The 13,010-nt window shown below is 50.6% G+C and overlaps 1 protein-coding gene across 1 annotated transcript in view; it reads left to right on the top strand.

Moving 5' to 3' along the window:
• Positions 1-13,010, top strand: part of SYCE2 (synaptonemal complex central element protein 2) — a 521,719-nt gene that overhangs the window by 393,985 nt on the left and 114,724 nt on the right. The window lies entirely within an intron of this gene.

Genomic DNA, 13,010 nt, shown 5'->3' with positions numbered 1-13,010 from the left:
TTCTCATCATCTGGAAGAGTGGAGATCCATAACAAAGGACAGATGGGTGCTGAATATTGTGCAGCATGGTTACTTGCTGAGGTTCAAGTCCCCTCCTCCTCAGGTTTCTCCTCAAGTAAAGCTACTTCCCCGTTTCCACAGTCAGCTGCTGCAGGACGAAGTCTCTGCCCTCCTCAAGAAGAAGGCTATAGAGGAGGTTCCTTCCATGCAGAGGACTCAAGGAGTCTACTCCCGCTATTTTCTTGTCCAAAAAAGAGGAGCAGTCAAAGAATACAGGCCCATTCTAGACCTACGACTACTAAACAGATTAATCCGGAAAGAAACATTCTGCATGCTAGCCCTGCATCAGATCTTTCCCCATCTCCATCAGGGGGACTGGATGTGTGCCATCGACATGCAGGACGCTTACTTTCACATACCTGTCTCAGTGAGGCACCGAAAGTTTCTCAGGTTTCAGATCGGGCACCAGCACTACCAGTATTGAGTGCTTCCGATCGGCCTCAAATCCGTGCCACGGACATTCTCAAAGTGCATGCAGTGGTGGCTGCTTTTCTCCGCAGGGGGAAGATCTTCGTCTATCCTTATCTAGACGATTGGCTGCTGAAAAGCTCCACTCCGGCTCTGCTTCAAGACCATCTTTCGTTCTGTCTCAAACTGGTGAACTCATTGGGGTTGCAGGTCAACTTCAAGAAATCAGAACTCAATCCTTCCCAACGGATTCATTACCTGGGAGCTTCCCTGGACTCCGTTCAAGCAATCGTGTGTCCTTCGGAGGAGAGATTGTCATCCATGCTTCTGAAGTGCGATCTTCTACTGGACAATCACAGTCCCACAGCCGGACAAGTGTCTCTCCTGGGATCGATGGCCTCGTGCATCTACATCGTGCCCAATGCACTCCTTCACATGAGGCCTCTGCAGCAGGATCTCGAGGACCAATGGTCTCAGAGATCACTGGGAGGACCGTGTCTCTCTTCCACAAGGTGCCAAGGACTTAATCAAATGGTGGATGAAACTCTCCAACCTTCTCCGGGGAGTTCCATTCCATCGCCTTCTCCATCGCAGTCAGTGATCACGGATGCCTCTCTTCAAGGCTGGGGTGCTCATATGGACCAGCTTCGGGTTCAAGGCCTCTGGTCCGAAGTAGAGCGAGGCTACCACATAAACTTCCTCGAGCTTCGAGCCGTTCATCTGGCGCTGAAATCTCTTTACCCGTCTCTGCGCACCAAGTACATCCAAGTTCAGACGGACAACACGACAACCATGTTCTATCTGAACAAGCAGGGAGGCAACAGGTCAAGAGTAGTATCCCTGGAAGTGCAAGCCATCTGGCACTGGCTCCTGGCAGGAGGTCTATCCATCGTGGCAGTTCATCTTCCAGGAATAAAAAATGTCCAAGCGGACTGCCTAAGCAGAGACTTTGTAGAAGCGCACGATTGGGTGCTCAACAAAGAAGTTGCGCAGGAGGTCTTTCATCTATGGGGCGTACCAGACATAGACTTGTTCGCAGGTGCCGCAAATGCAAAATGCCCTGTCTTCGCGTCCAGGTTCCCCCAACAGGGCTCACGGGGGAACGCACTTTTGATCAGCTGGTCGCAGACATTGCTGTACGCCTTTCCTCCCCTACCTCTGATCCCGGCGGTGATTCAGAAATTCTTCAGGACCAACACCAGTTTGATCCTGATAGCGCCGGAGTTGCCACGCCAGTGGTGATACCCAGATCTCCTCCAGATGTCGGAAGTCCCGTACCGGCGACTCCCTTGCCGCCCAGACTTGTTGACCAAGGACCAGGGGAAGGTGTTTCATTCCAACCTCCCTTCCCTTCGCTTGACGGCATGGCTCCTGCGGTCATACAGTATGGACACTTAGACCTCCCAGCAGACTGCATGAACATTCTGAAAGAAGCCAAGAGACCATCCACTAGGAAGTCTTATGCTTTCAAGTGGAAGAGGTTTTTCATATGGTGTCTTGACAACTCTTGAACCTATCCACGGTCAGGAGCATGTGATTCTACCCTATCTGTTGCATTTAGCAAGGTCAGGCCTCAAGTACCCCTCCATCAGGGTTCACTTAGCGGCAATCACAGCCTGGAGGAAGTCACCTTCTCAGACATCATTCTTCCATATCTCTGTGGTTAAAGATTTCTTAGAGGGGCTTAAGAAAGTATTTACTCCCTGGGAGCTTAACATCGTACTTACTAAGCTGATGGGTGCTCCTTTAGAGCCTATACATAAGGCTTCTTTGCAGCACTTGACCTGGAAACCGCTTTTTTAGTGGCAATTACCTCCGCCCGTAGGGTTAGCGAAATCCAGGCCCTGTGTTGTAAGGAACCGTACACAGTGTTTCACGCCAACAGGGTGGTACTGAGGACACACCCAGGTTTTCTGCCTAAGGTAGTCTCAGACTATCAACCAGTGTAACACCCTACCTACCTTTTTTCCTCAACCTACCACTCCCCCGGAGAGGTCTTTACACTCTCTAGACCTCCGGAGGGTTCTGAAGTTTTACCTGGCTAAAACCTTTCCACTTAGGAAATCTGACCGGCTTTTTGTTCATTATGGAACCACTAATACCGGTCCGTCAGCTTCAAAAAGATCTATTTCTCACTGGATAGTCTCCTGTATAACTCTGTCTTATCAACTAGCTAACAAGGCTTTACAGGGTAGACCTCATGCGCATTCTACAAGAGGGAAAGCTTCTACTACTGCTCTCCTTCGTAATGTACCAATCTCTGAAATTTGCAAGGGGGCTACATGGCGGTCTGTGCATACCTTTACCCGCCATTATTGCCTAGACTCAGATACACAGGCCGATGCCCAAGTGGGACAGGCCTCCTCGAGGAATTTATTTGCATAAGTTGTATGTGAAATGTACAATTTTTCAATGTCTCTATGTATACTTTTTTGCTCGTCCGCAAGACTTTGGGTATGAGCTTGCTAATCTATTCATAGATTATAACTATTGATGAGTATCTCCTGGATGAGAAGGATTAGTTACTTACCTGTAATCCTAGTTCTCATCCAGGGGTATACTCATCAAAGTCATAAACTCCCGCCCACCTCCCCGGACGAGCATGTTCATAAAGTTATGAGATGTTTACTGTGGATCTACTCAGGTGTTATGCACCTCCAAAAAGAACTGATCCAACTGCCACCTGTGGTGCACCATGGGAGCAGGGGGTCGCCTTCAGGTCTTAAAGGCACGGTACCCCTACTCTAATGCCTTAAAGGCAACGTGTCAGTTTTCTTTGTTTCTTTATACTCTACTGCAGCCTACTGGCAAATGCCTGCAATATACACGTTTATACAGGTTTTCCCTTTCGAAATAAAAGCATTGTTGTATGCAAATGTTTACTGCTCTCTCTCTCTTCCTTAGGGGTTGGAAGAGTACTACTGTGCGTATGCTAATTTATGTATTTTGCGGCAGATTTGCCAGTTGGGAAATGTTTAGGCTGCAAATATATGTTTTCACATATATATTTATATGTATTTTCTATATGCTCCGGGATCCCGCACATAGGCGGGGATTATTCATAGATTATGACTTTGATGAGTATACCCCTGGACGAGAACTAGGATTACAGGTAATTAACTAATCCTTTAGCGTCAGGTAAGAAGTCGCAGAAGAACTTGAAGGGTTGTTAAGGAAGGGGTTTATTGAACAAGTGGACTGCTCAGAATGGCTTGCTCCCTTGGTTGTGGCTCAGAAGTGCAATGGGAAGATCAGGCTATACATCAGAGACAAACAAACCTTACCATTTCTGCGTCAATACCAAGCCACCAATACCCAAACTTTGCTTTGATTTAACAATGCCCAAATGCCCCTTGTGGTTTAACTCCAAGATTTTCAAGTGCAAATTAATGGGATGAACAATCCTGTTATCCGGTACAATGAAACCCAAATTCGACACAGCTAACTCCTCTCTCAACTCTCAGAAACTCTTGCACCCCTCCATGACATCACACTTTTTGGTCCACCCAACCAAAACATATTCCTTAACTTTCTCCAAAGTCTCATTGTCAATATACAGAGATTGCCAATCCTCCAACATAATAGCTTGCTTGGCAGACTCCGACTCAAAGCACGCCATGCTGCAATCCTCCCAAACATTCACTTTTTCATCATCTTCCAGAATGGCAACCGGTGACCTGTTCAAGAAATTAGCTACTACATTCTTACTGCCTGGTAAATATATATTGTGTCAAGATGTCTGACAAGGAGAAAAAAGCCCTATTTAAAGCTTGTGGAACTTGTGCTAAAAAGAGGTTGAATGTGGAGGACAAGCACGAGGATTGTATTTTCTGTCTGTACCCAGACCATAAGGCAGCACACTGTAAAATATGTCATACTTTTTCTACAAAGAGTCTGCGAGACCGGGAGGGGCGTCTCTTGACCTGGCTCCAGAAACGCAAGTCAAGGAAGGAACCAGTCTCCAGTGACAGTGATGAGGCATCACCTGCTACATCTTCCAGGAGGTCTGTAAAAAGGGGCAGAGCGTCTCCTTTGCCTTCTGAAGAACGTAGCTCTGTACCTCCATCTTCTCCTCCAGAACCTCCAAAAACTATCTAAAAGCCCTCATCTCTTTCTTCTGAGGTAAAATCTGTGAAGAAAGTCCACTTGACCACGCTGTCTACGACTCCGTCGACGAAATCATCAAAGGTAAAGTCTAAATCTTCTACTCTGGCTCCGTCGACGAGCCTGTCGACGGAGCCAGAGTTGAAAATGTAGGTTTCTTCGTCTTCCGGCGCTGACTCTTCAAGGTTCCGCGTCGACGACTTCGACGCCGGTGGTGGCTGTATCATTGCCGATGGTGTTGTCGCCGACGGCGACGAGGATGTAGATGACGATGGTGACGACGGCTATCATGTCTACAACGTAGGCGACAACGGCAGTGGTGACGACGGTCTCGACGACGGCTCTGTTGACGCCGTCCATTGCTTCGTCGACGACCTGGTCGACGAAGGAAAAAATTACCATTTCTGTCAAAAAGGGCCAGATTACACCAGATAGGACTTCTCCCAGGAGGGTGACTCCTTTACCTCCTGCACTCCTCCTCGAAGAAGAGGGATCTGAAGAGGATGATGGACTGTTTGCCTATGCGGATAGTCCTTCTTAATTACACGTCAAGTGTCAGGATACAGACTCTGATGGGGAATACGTGGAGGAGCAGCAATATGATCCTTCCTCGGATTATCAGGAAGACTACCAACAGGAGATGGCCTCTATGCCTTCCTCCTTACTGGCGGAATTGCACTCTATGCTTTTGGACTATACGAGGAGATTTGCAACACAACCTCCAGCTCCAGTTGTGGTGCCAGTTACAGCTGTTCCTCCTGCTCAACCTGTTACCCCTCAATTGCCACCACCTCAGCCAATGCTTGTGGCCCAGGATGTACCACCTATCGTGCCCCCCATTCAGGATGACATCTCTGATGAGGACCAGGGCAATGTCACAACACCAGATCCAGACACAGAGTTGGATGACTGTCATTCCCGATCCGGCTTCTCCTTCAATAGCACCTGTTGATTCTCCCCCCGTAAAAATAGGGGGTTTCCATTGTAGGAGAGTAGGGTCTGCAATCCTATGATCACCCAGATTTTTTGCTTTTGTTTCACTGGTTTACGACTTTCTCTGGCTGTGGGCCTGCCAATCAGACCCACAGCCTGGCTGTTCTCTTTCTAAATTACGATATGTACCCTAGGTGCATTTACCAATTGGTACTGGGCCACCTTATCAGACCCTGTAACTCAGGGCATAGGTGTACCCAGGGCCGCCAGGGGCTGCAGCATGTATTATGCCACCCCTGGCTGGCCTCCTAAATTTGACACAACTGGCTGCATGACAGCTGGGGCGAAGTCGTGTAATCACCCTTTGCTTTAGATATAGTAGCTCTATATCTAACCATACAATGGACACCCGAGTCCCTATCAGTCACTCCTATGGCAGGCCTTGACAATCCTGAAGGCAGAGTGCATGGGCTCGCGTGAACTGTGTTCTGGCCCGAGCCGAGCCGGTTGCAGCTTGCGGAGAAAAGACCCAATGGCTGTTCCATGGTAACGCGTGCCACATCGGTAACTTCGGTGTCGCGTTATCAAGACATGTCGAGTAAGGTGTCATACGAATCGGGATGCTGCCCTCTCACCAACTCTGGCGACGAGGTTAGCATTCCGCCCTTCTAGAGGGACACGACATGTACGTAACTGTGAACCCCGGTTAAAGTTAACGAAAGCCTCAGCTCCACAAAATGGATGCTGCCACCACAGACACGAGTCTGACCTCCTGCTGCTGGGAGTCCTTCCAGCGAGGAGCGCTTGGACAAAGGGTTTCCTGTCGAGGGCGGTGGTCGCACCGTCCCAGACAGGGTTTGTGTATTCTGGGTAGGTAGGGCTTTTGCGAGAAGGTGACTGCGGAGTGGCACCCCGGTGCTCACTACGCATCTGCCGGTTAGAACCAGTTCCAGGGGCGACAGCCCTGGCCTGGGGAAAGTCCGGCAGGGGAGAGGGGTGTAACTACCCCCCTTCCTGGTCCCACCCTTAGGGCAGGACCTAGTCATGTACCCACCCCTTTCTTTAGGATAAAGGCCGGAGCGGGGACCCTTCCAAATTAGATCATCTTTGAATCAAGAATGCTTTCTACGAAAGGACTTCAAGACTCTTCTCAAGATTTCTCCCTTGTGGCTAAGGAGTAGTCACCCTGCATCAGCGGGCACCATCTAAGAACTCTGCGGTTTGCTGTAAGTCCTTCCTCAAGGAATCCGACGGCCCAGCTCGACGAGAACCGGCTTCCCTGGCACCTCTGACCTCTACCCCCGTCATCAGCTCAGCTGTGACCTGTGGGTGCGACGAGACCTCGAGGGACCGGCCATCATCAGAACCTGCACGCTCTTAAAAACCAGCACGACCATCGAGGTAACTCTCTGGTGAGTGCTCTGGGGTCCGAGAAGCCCCGACCCTGAGCCGCTCCAGCTCCGAAGTGCAGTCCCCCAGCATCTCCACGATCTGCGTGGGGCCCTTCTGCTCGCTGCTCAGCACGTTGCCTGGTCACTAGTCGCTGGCTTGTGTCCTTCTGTGACGACATCCGAGAATCATCACTGCCGGTCTGGTTGCTCCAGACTGGCCCTTGCTTCCATCTTTTCGAGAAGCACCCCGGACCCTCCTGGTCCACTCAAGACGCCGACAGCGACATCCGTCGTGGGACAGCTCGCACCTCCACCGTGGTCGCCGACAACGCCTCCTGGTCCGTGAGACTGCAGAGCCTAGCGTCGCCCACTCACCTGGTCGAGGTGACGGCCAACTGGTGCCTTCCTGGTACCCTCTGACTACTGGCTAGTAGTACGAACTTGGTCCCCTCTGCTTTCAGGTTTCATCAATCTCCGATCCAGGCTTGGATCTCTACGAACTATTCATCACTGGTCGCCGGCCAGCAACTCCTTTTTCTTCCGGCTCCTGGCTCGTCAGCGAAGACCCCGACGCCTGTAAGACTTGTGCAGCCGCAGCCCTCGTGGCTAGGTAACTCGGCATTTCAGTGCCTGCATAGCCTCCTTACTCTAGGGTCCCGAGTCCCTCGCTTCCGACTTGCCTTAAACCTTTCCGTGTCCTCGGACACTTGTTTTAACTGTGCACTTAAAGTATTTGCTAAAGAGATTTGGTTTGTGCTAAGTACCCTGTTCTCATAAAGAGTACAGGGCTGTTGTGATTCTTAATAAATATACTGTTTATTTTCATAACACTTGTGTGGTGTCCTTTCACTGGGTGTTCAAGGGGTACATGTGTGGTAAACAGCTGGCTTAACACGCCCTCTCGAGTCTTTAGCCTTAGACTGCTCGTATCCACGCTACTAGGATAGCTGGTCTATAGGTTGACTTACAACCAAACACCATTAGGGTCGTTGGAACGATACATAGCGGTCGCTAGAATAGCGAACGTTGCATATCGGGCCAACTTCTCACATTGGTGAGCAGCGGTTGGGATTTGAGCTTGCTGTTGTTTTACCACACGTATCCTAAGAATATCTTGTTGAAAGATCGCGCAAGTACTGTTAGTACATATAACTAAAGCTTAGAATACTCTGAGTTCTACTGAACCAGCTGTTGTAGCTCCTCAAGGCTTAGCACACCTTGGCTACAACTCTTAGCAAGGGATCAGTAGGAAAACACATAGTGTAGGTAGGTGCATCACTTACACCACACTAGAAACAGTATGTCGGGCCAAGGAGGAAACTCTGAGTCTCCCCTTGTGTCAGTTGACCCTCCACAGGTCATCCCTTCAGGATATACTGTGCTGAGCTTCAAGGAGTTAAGACGACTGTGTCACTCCCGGAAGATTCAGCAGGGGTCTAACCCCACAACGTCCTTTCTGATTGGTCTCTTGGAGACTTATGATGCCAGGAGAGCTGAGAAACTTCGTAGCTCTTCTAATCCAGAAGGAGACATGCCTCCCCTCGAGGGAACCCGAGATGATCCTGACCTCATCCACCTCGTAACTGAGAACGAAGAGGGAGAGGAGGACGAGGATGAGGATCTCTCTGGGGACGAGGCAGATAAGGGACAGGTAGAAGTCGTCAGACTAACACGGTCCAACTTAAGCAGACACGATAGTGGTACTGGGGGAACCCCGGCGCTGCTGTCGGTTCCGCTTAACCTGGGGAATGGACGAGCCCGATCTCTGTCAAGAGACTCTGGCAGATCCCTTCATACCAACGGCTCTCACAACTCTTCTCAAAGAGGGATGACGTCCCCTCAGAGGAGAGTGTACGAAGCGAAGGAAAGGGCAGCTAATCTAAGGATCGAAAGGGAAGAACTTGCCCTGGCCAAGGAAAAGCTTGCTTTCGCTAGAGAGCAACAGTTAAGTGGGGCAATCCCCACTGGTGGCAGCAATGTACCTAGTAATAGGGAAAAGAGTTTCGATACGAAACACCTTGGGAAGATAGTGCCCCCCTTTAAACAAGGGGACGACATCCACAAATGGATTACTGCTTTGGAGAGGGCCTGCACTGTGCAAGGCGTTCCCCAGAGTCAGTGGGCAGCTATCTTGTGGCTCTCCTTTGAAGGAAAAGGAAGAGACAAGCTCCTCACCACAAGGGTAGAGGACGCTAATAATTACCACGTCTGGAAGAATACACTCGTTGAAGGGTTCGGCCTAACCACTGAGCAGTACAGGGTGCTGTTCAGGGATACCCAGAAAACGCAGGCTCAAGACTGGTCTGATTTTGTCGATTGTGCCACTAAGGCTTTTGAGGGCTGGTTGCTGGGCAGTAAGGTTACTGATTACGCAGGATTGTATAATTTGATGATGAGAGAACAAATTTTAAACAATTGTCAGAACCAGTTGTTGCATCAGCATCTTGTCGACTCGGATCTGACCTCTCCCCAAGAATTGGGAAAGAAGGCAGACAGATGGGTTCGTACGAGAGTTAAACAGAACCAGGGCCAGAATCAAGGTGGTCAGAAGAAAGCAGACCAGAAGGGTAAAGATTCTAAGGGGGAACAAAATGACCAGAAGTCTTCGACAGGTCCCCAACAACCCAAAGAGGGTGGGGGTCAGGCTCCCCAAAAGAAGAAAGAAGGCCAATCCAAAAGATGGTGCCAGTACTGTAAAAGTAAATCTCACTGGTTTAGTGAGTGCACCAAGAAAGGAGGAGGGCAGACTCCTGCCACTGCAGCCCCTAAGGCACCTGTGCCCCCTAGTACAGTCAGCAGTGGTAGTGCGCCTCCCAAGGGTTTAGTAGGGTTAACCCTGGGTTCTGAGGGGCGTGACAACTTAGTTGGCACACTCACTCAGGCTGTCCTTGTCAGTACAGGGGACGCGGACGTGTCCCCTGACATAAGTCCCAATACGCTGGGCAAATACCGACAGACGCCTTTCATAAATGGAAAGATGGCTCAGGCCTATAGGGACACTTGTGCCAGCGTCACCATGGTGACGCCTAACTTTGTGGACCCTGGACAGATCATGCCAGGTACAGAATTCCTGGTGACCAATGCAAGCAATGTCACTACCAATCACAGTATGGCAATTGTAGCTTTCTCCTGGGGAGGGGTAACTGGCCAAAAGAAGGTTGTAGTTAGTCCAGACCTCCCAGTGGATTGTTTGTTGGGCAATGATTTGGAGTCGTCACAATGGTCAGAAGTGGAGCACCGGACTCACATGGAAATGTTAGGTTTGCCAGCACATGTGTTCGCTGTGACTAGGTCACAGGTCAGGAAATGCCCCACTGAACAGGTGCTGGATCCTGGAACAACGGACCAGACACCTCCCAAGAAAAAGAGCAGTAGGGTTAAGGCTGCGCCTTCCCCCTTGCCCCAGGTCGAGGATCAAGTCTCAGAGGAGGCTGACCTACAGGAATTGAGGGAAACTGAGCCTAGGGAGTTCGAACTTGATCAAGTTGAATTCTTGGGCTCAGGGGGACCCTCAAGGGAAGACCTGGGGAAGGACCAGTTAGACTGCCCTTCTCTTGAACCCCTCAGACAGCAGGCTGCTGCTGAGGCTGCTGGGAACGCCACAGGTACCCACAAGGTATACTGGGAAGATGGACTCCTGTACACTGAGTCAAGAGACCCCAAGCCTGGCATGACCAGGAGGCTGGTCGTCCCCTTGTCTCAGCGTGGTTTCCTACTTACCTTGGCCCACGAGATTCCCTTAGCAGGTCACTTAGGCCAGACGAAAACGTGGGACAGGCTTGTCTCGCACTTTCACTGGCCTCACATGAATGAGGATACCAAGGAGTTTTGCCGCTCCTGTGTCACTTGCCAAGCCAGTGGTAAGTCAGGTGGCACGACAAAGGCCCCCCTTATACCAATGCCTGTGGTGGGGGTGCCCTTTGAACGGGTGGGGATCGACATCGTCGGTCCCATGGAACCACCAACAGCATCAGGGCACAAGTTTATACTGGTGGTAGTGGATCATGCCACCAGGTACCCTGAAGCTATTCCCCTTAGGACCACTACAGCACCTGTTGTGGCAAGAGCCCTGGTTGGAGTATTCTCCAGAGTGGGCTTCCCTAAGGAGGTCGTCTCCGACAGAGGTGCAAACTTTATGTCGAGCTACTTAACTGCTATGTGGAAGGAATGTGGTGTCAACTACAAGTTCACTACACCCTATCATCCACAATGCAATGGGCTTGTTGAGAGATTCAACAGGACCCTAAAAGGGATGATTCATGGACTACCGGAAAAGCTTTGGCGTAGATGGGACGTCCTGATCCCCTGCCTCTTGTTCGCCTACAGAGAAGTCCCACAGAAGGGGGTTGGCTACAGCCCTTTTGAACTTTTGTACGGGCATCCTGTAAGGGGACCCCTGTGTTTGGTGAAGGAAGGATGGGAGAGACCTCTCAAAAAGCCGGCAACCAACATAGTGGACTATGTGCTCGGCCTCCGCTCGCGGATGGCTGAATACATGGAGAAGGCATCCGAAAACCTTAAGGCCAGCCAAGAACTCCAAAAAGCTTGGCATGACCAAAAGGCTGTCTTGACTGTTTACCAGCCCGGACAGAAGGTGTGGGTGTTGGAGCCAGTGGCCCCAGCAGCACTCAAGGACAAATGGTCCGGGCCCCACACCATCCTGGAGAAGAAGGGAGAGGTCACCTACCTGGTTGACCTGGGAACTCCCCGGAGCCCCCACAGGGTGCTTCATGTCAACAGGCTAAAAGCATATGTCGACAGGAAGGACATGAGTTTGCTCATGGCCCTAGATGAGGGACAGGAAGAGGAGAGTGACCCTCTCCCCGACCTGCTCACTCAGAATCCTGACGATGGCTCGGTAGATGGTGTTGTCTTTTGTGGCAGCCTCTCCGAACATCAACAGAGCGACTGTAAACAGGTTCTTCAGTCGTTCCGACATCTGTTTTCTCTGACACCCAGTCAGACCGATTGGTGTATCCATGAGGTCGACACTGGTGACAGCTTGCCCGTAAAGAGTAAGATCTACAGGCAGCCTGATCACGTTAGAGACTGCATCAAAAGTGAAGTGCAGAAAATGTTGGAGCTGGGAGTCATTGAACCCTCGGATAGCCCTTGGGCTAGTCCCGTAGTTCTAGTGCCGAAACCTCACACCCAGGGTGGTAAGAGAGAGATGAGGTTCTGCGTAGACTACAGGGGTCTCAATGCAGTCACTAAGACTGACGCCCACCCAATACCAAGGGCAGACGAGCTTATTGATAGGCTGGCTTCGGCCAACTACTTAAGTACGTTTGACCTGACAGCTGGGTATTGGCAAATCAGGTTAGCTGAGGACGCCAAGCCTAAAACGGCATTTTCAACCCCTGGTGGGCATTATCAGTTCGTGGTGATGCCCTTTGGTCTGAAAAATGCACCTGCCACCTTCCAACGGTTGGTGAATCACGTCCTTACTGGGCTGGATGACTTCTGTGCGGCGTATCTTGACGATATTGCTGTCTTTAGCTCCACCTGGGAGGATCACCTGGTCCACCTGCGGAAGACATTGGAGGCGCTGCAAGCAGCAGGCCTCACTATCAAGGCCACCAAGTGCCAGATAGGGCAGACACAGGTTGTATACCTGGGCCACCTTGTAGGTGGAGGTCAGGTTCAGCCACTGGAGAGCAAGATACAGTCAATCAGGGACTGGGCTCCTCCAACCACCCAGACTCAGGTTCGAGCTTTCTTGGGCCTGACTGGTTACTATAGGAAGTTTGTCAGGAACTATGGTTCCATCGTGACACCATTAAATGAACTGACAAGTAAGAAAATGCCAAAAAAGGTTCAGTGGACAGCGAGCTGTCAAAAAGCATTCGATGACCTAAAGCAGGCCAGGTGCACGGCGCCTATCCTCAAGAGTCCGGACTACTCCAAACCATTCATTGTCCAAACAGATGCTTCTGAGTTGGGTGTGGGAGCTGTTCTTTCTCAACTGAATTTTGATGGTCAAGACCAGCCCATTGCTTTCATAAGCAGAAGGCTGACCCCTAGAGAGAAGAATTGGTCAGCTATCGAGAGGGAGGCCTTTGCTGTGGTTTGGGCCCTGAAGAAGCTGAGGCCATACTTGTTTGGCACTCACTT

Source organism: Lissotriton vulgaris, chromosome 1_1 (assembly GCF_964263255.1).
Source record: "Lissotriton vulgaris chromosome 1_1, aLisVul1.2, whole genome shotgun sequence".
NCBI classification, from domain to species: Eukaryota; Metazoa; Chordata; class Amphibia; order Caudata; family Salamandridae; genus Lissotriton; species Lissotriton vulgaris.
The sequence above is the reverse complement of the archived record's forward strand: the minus strand, read 5'-3'. Positions and strand labels throughout refer to the sequence as shown.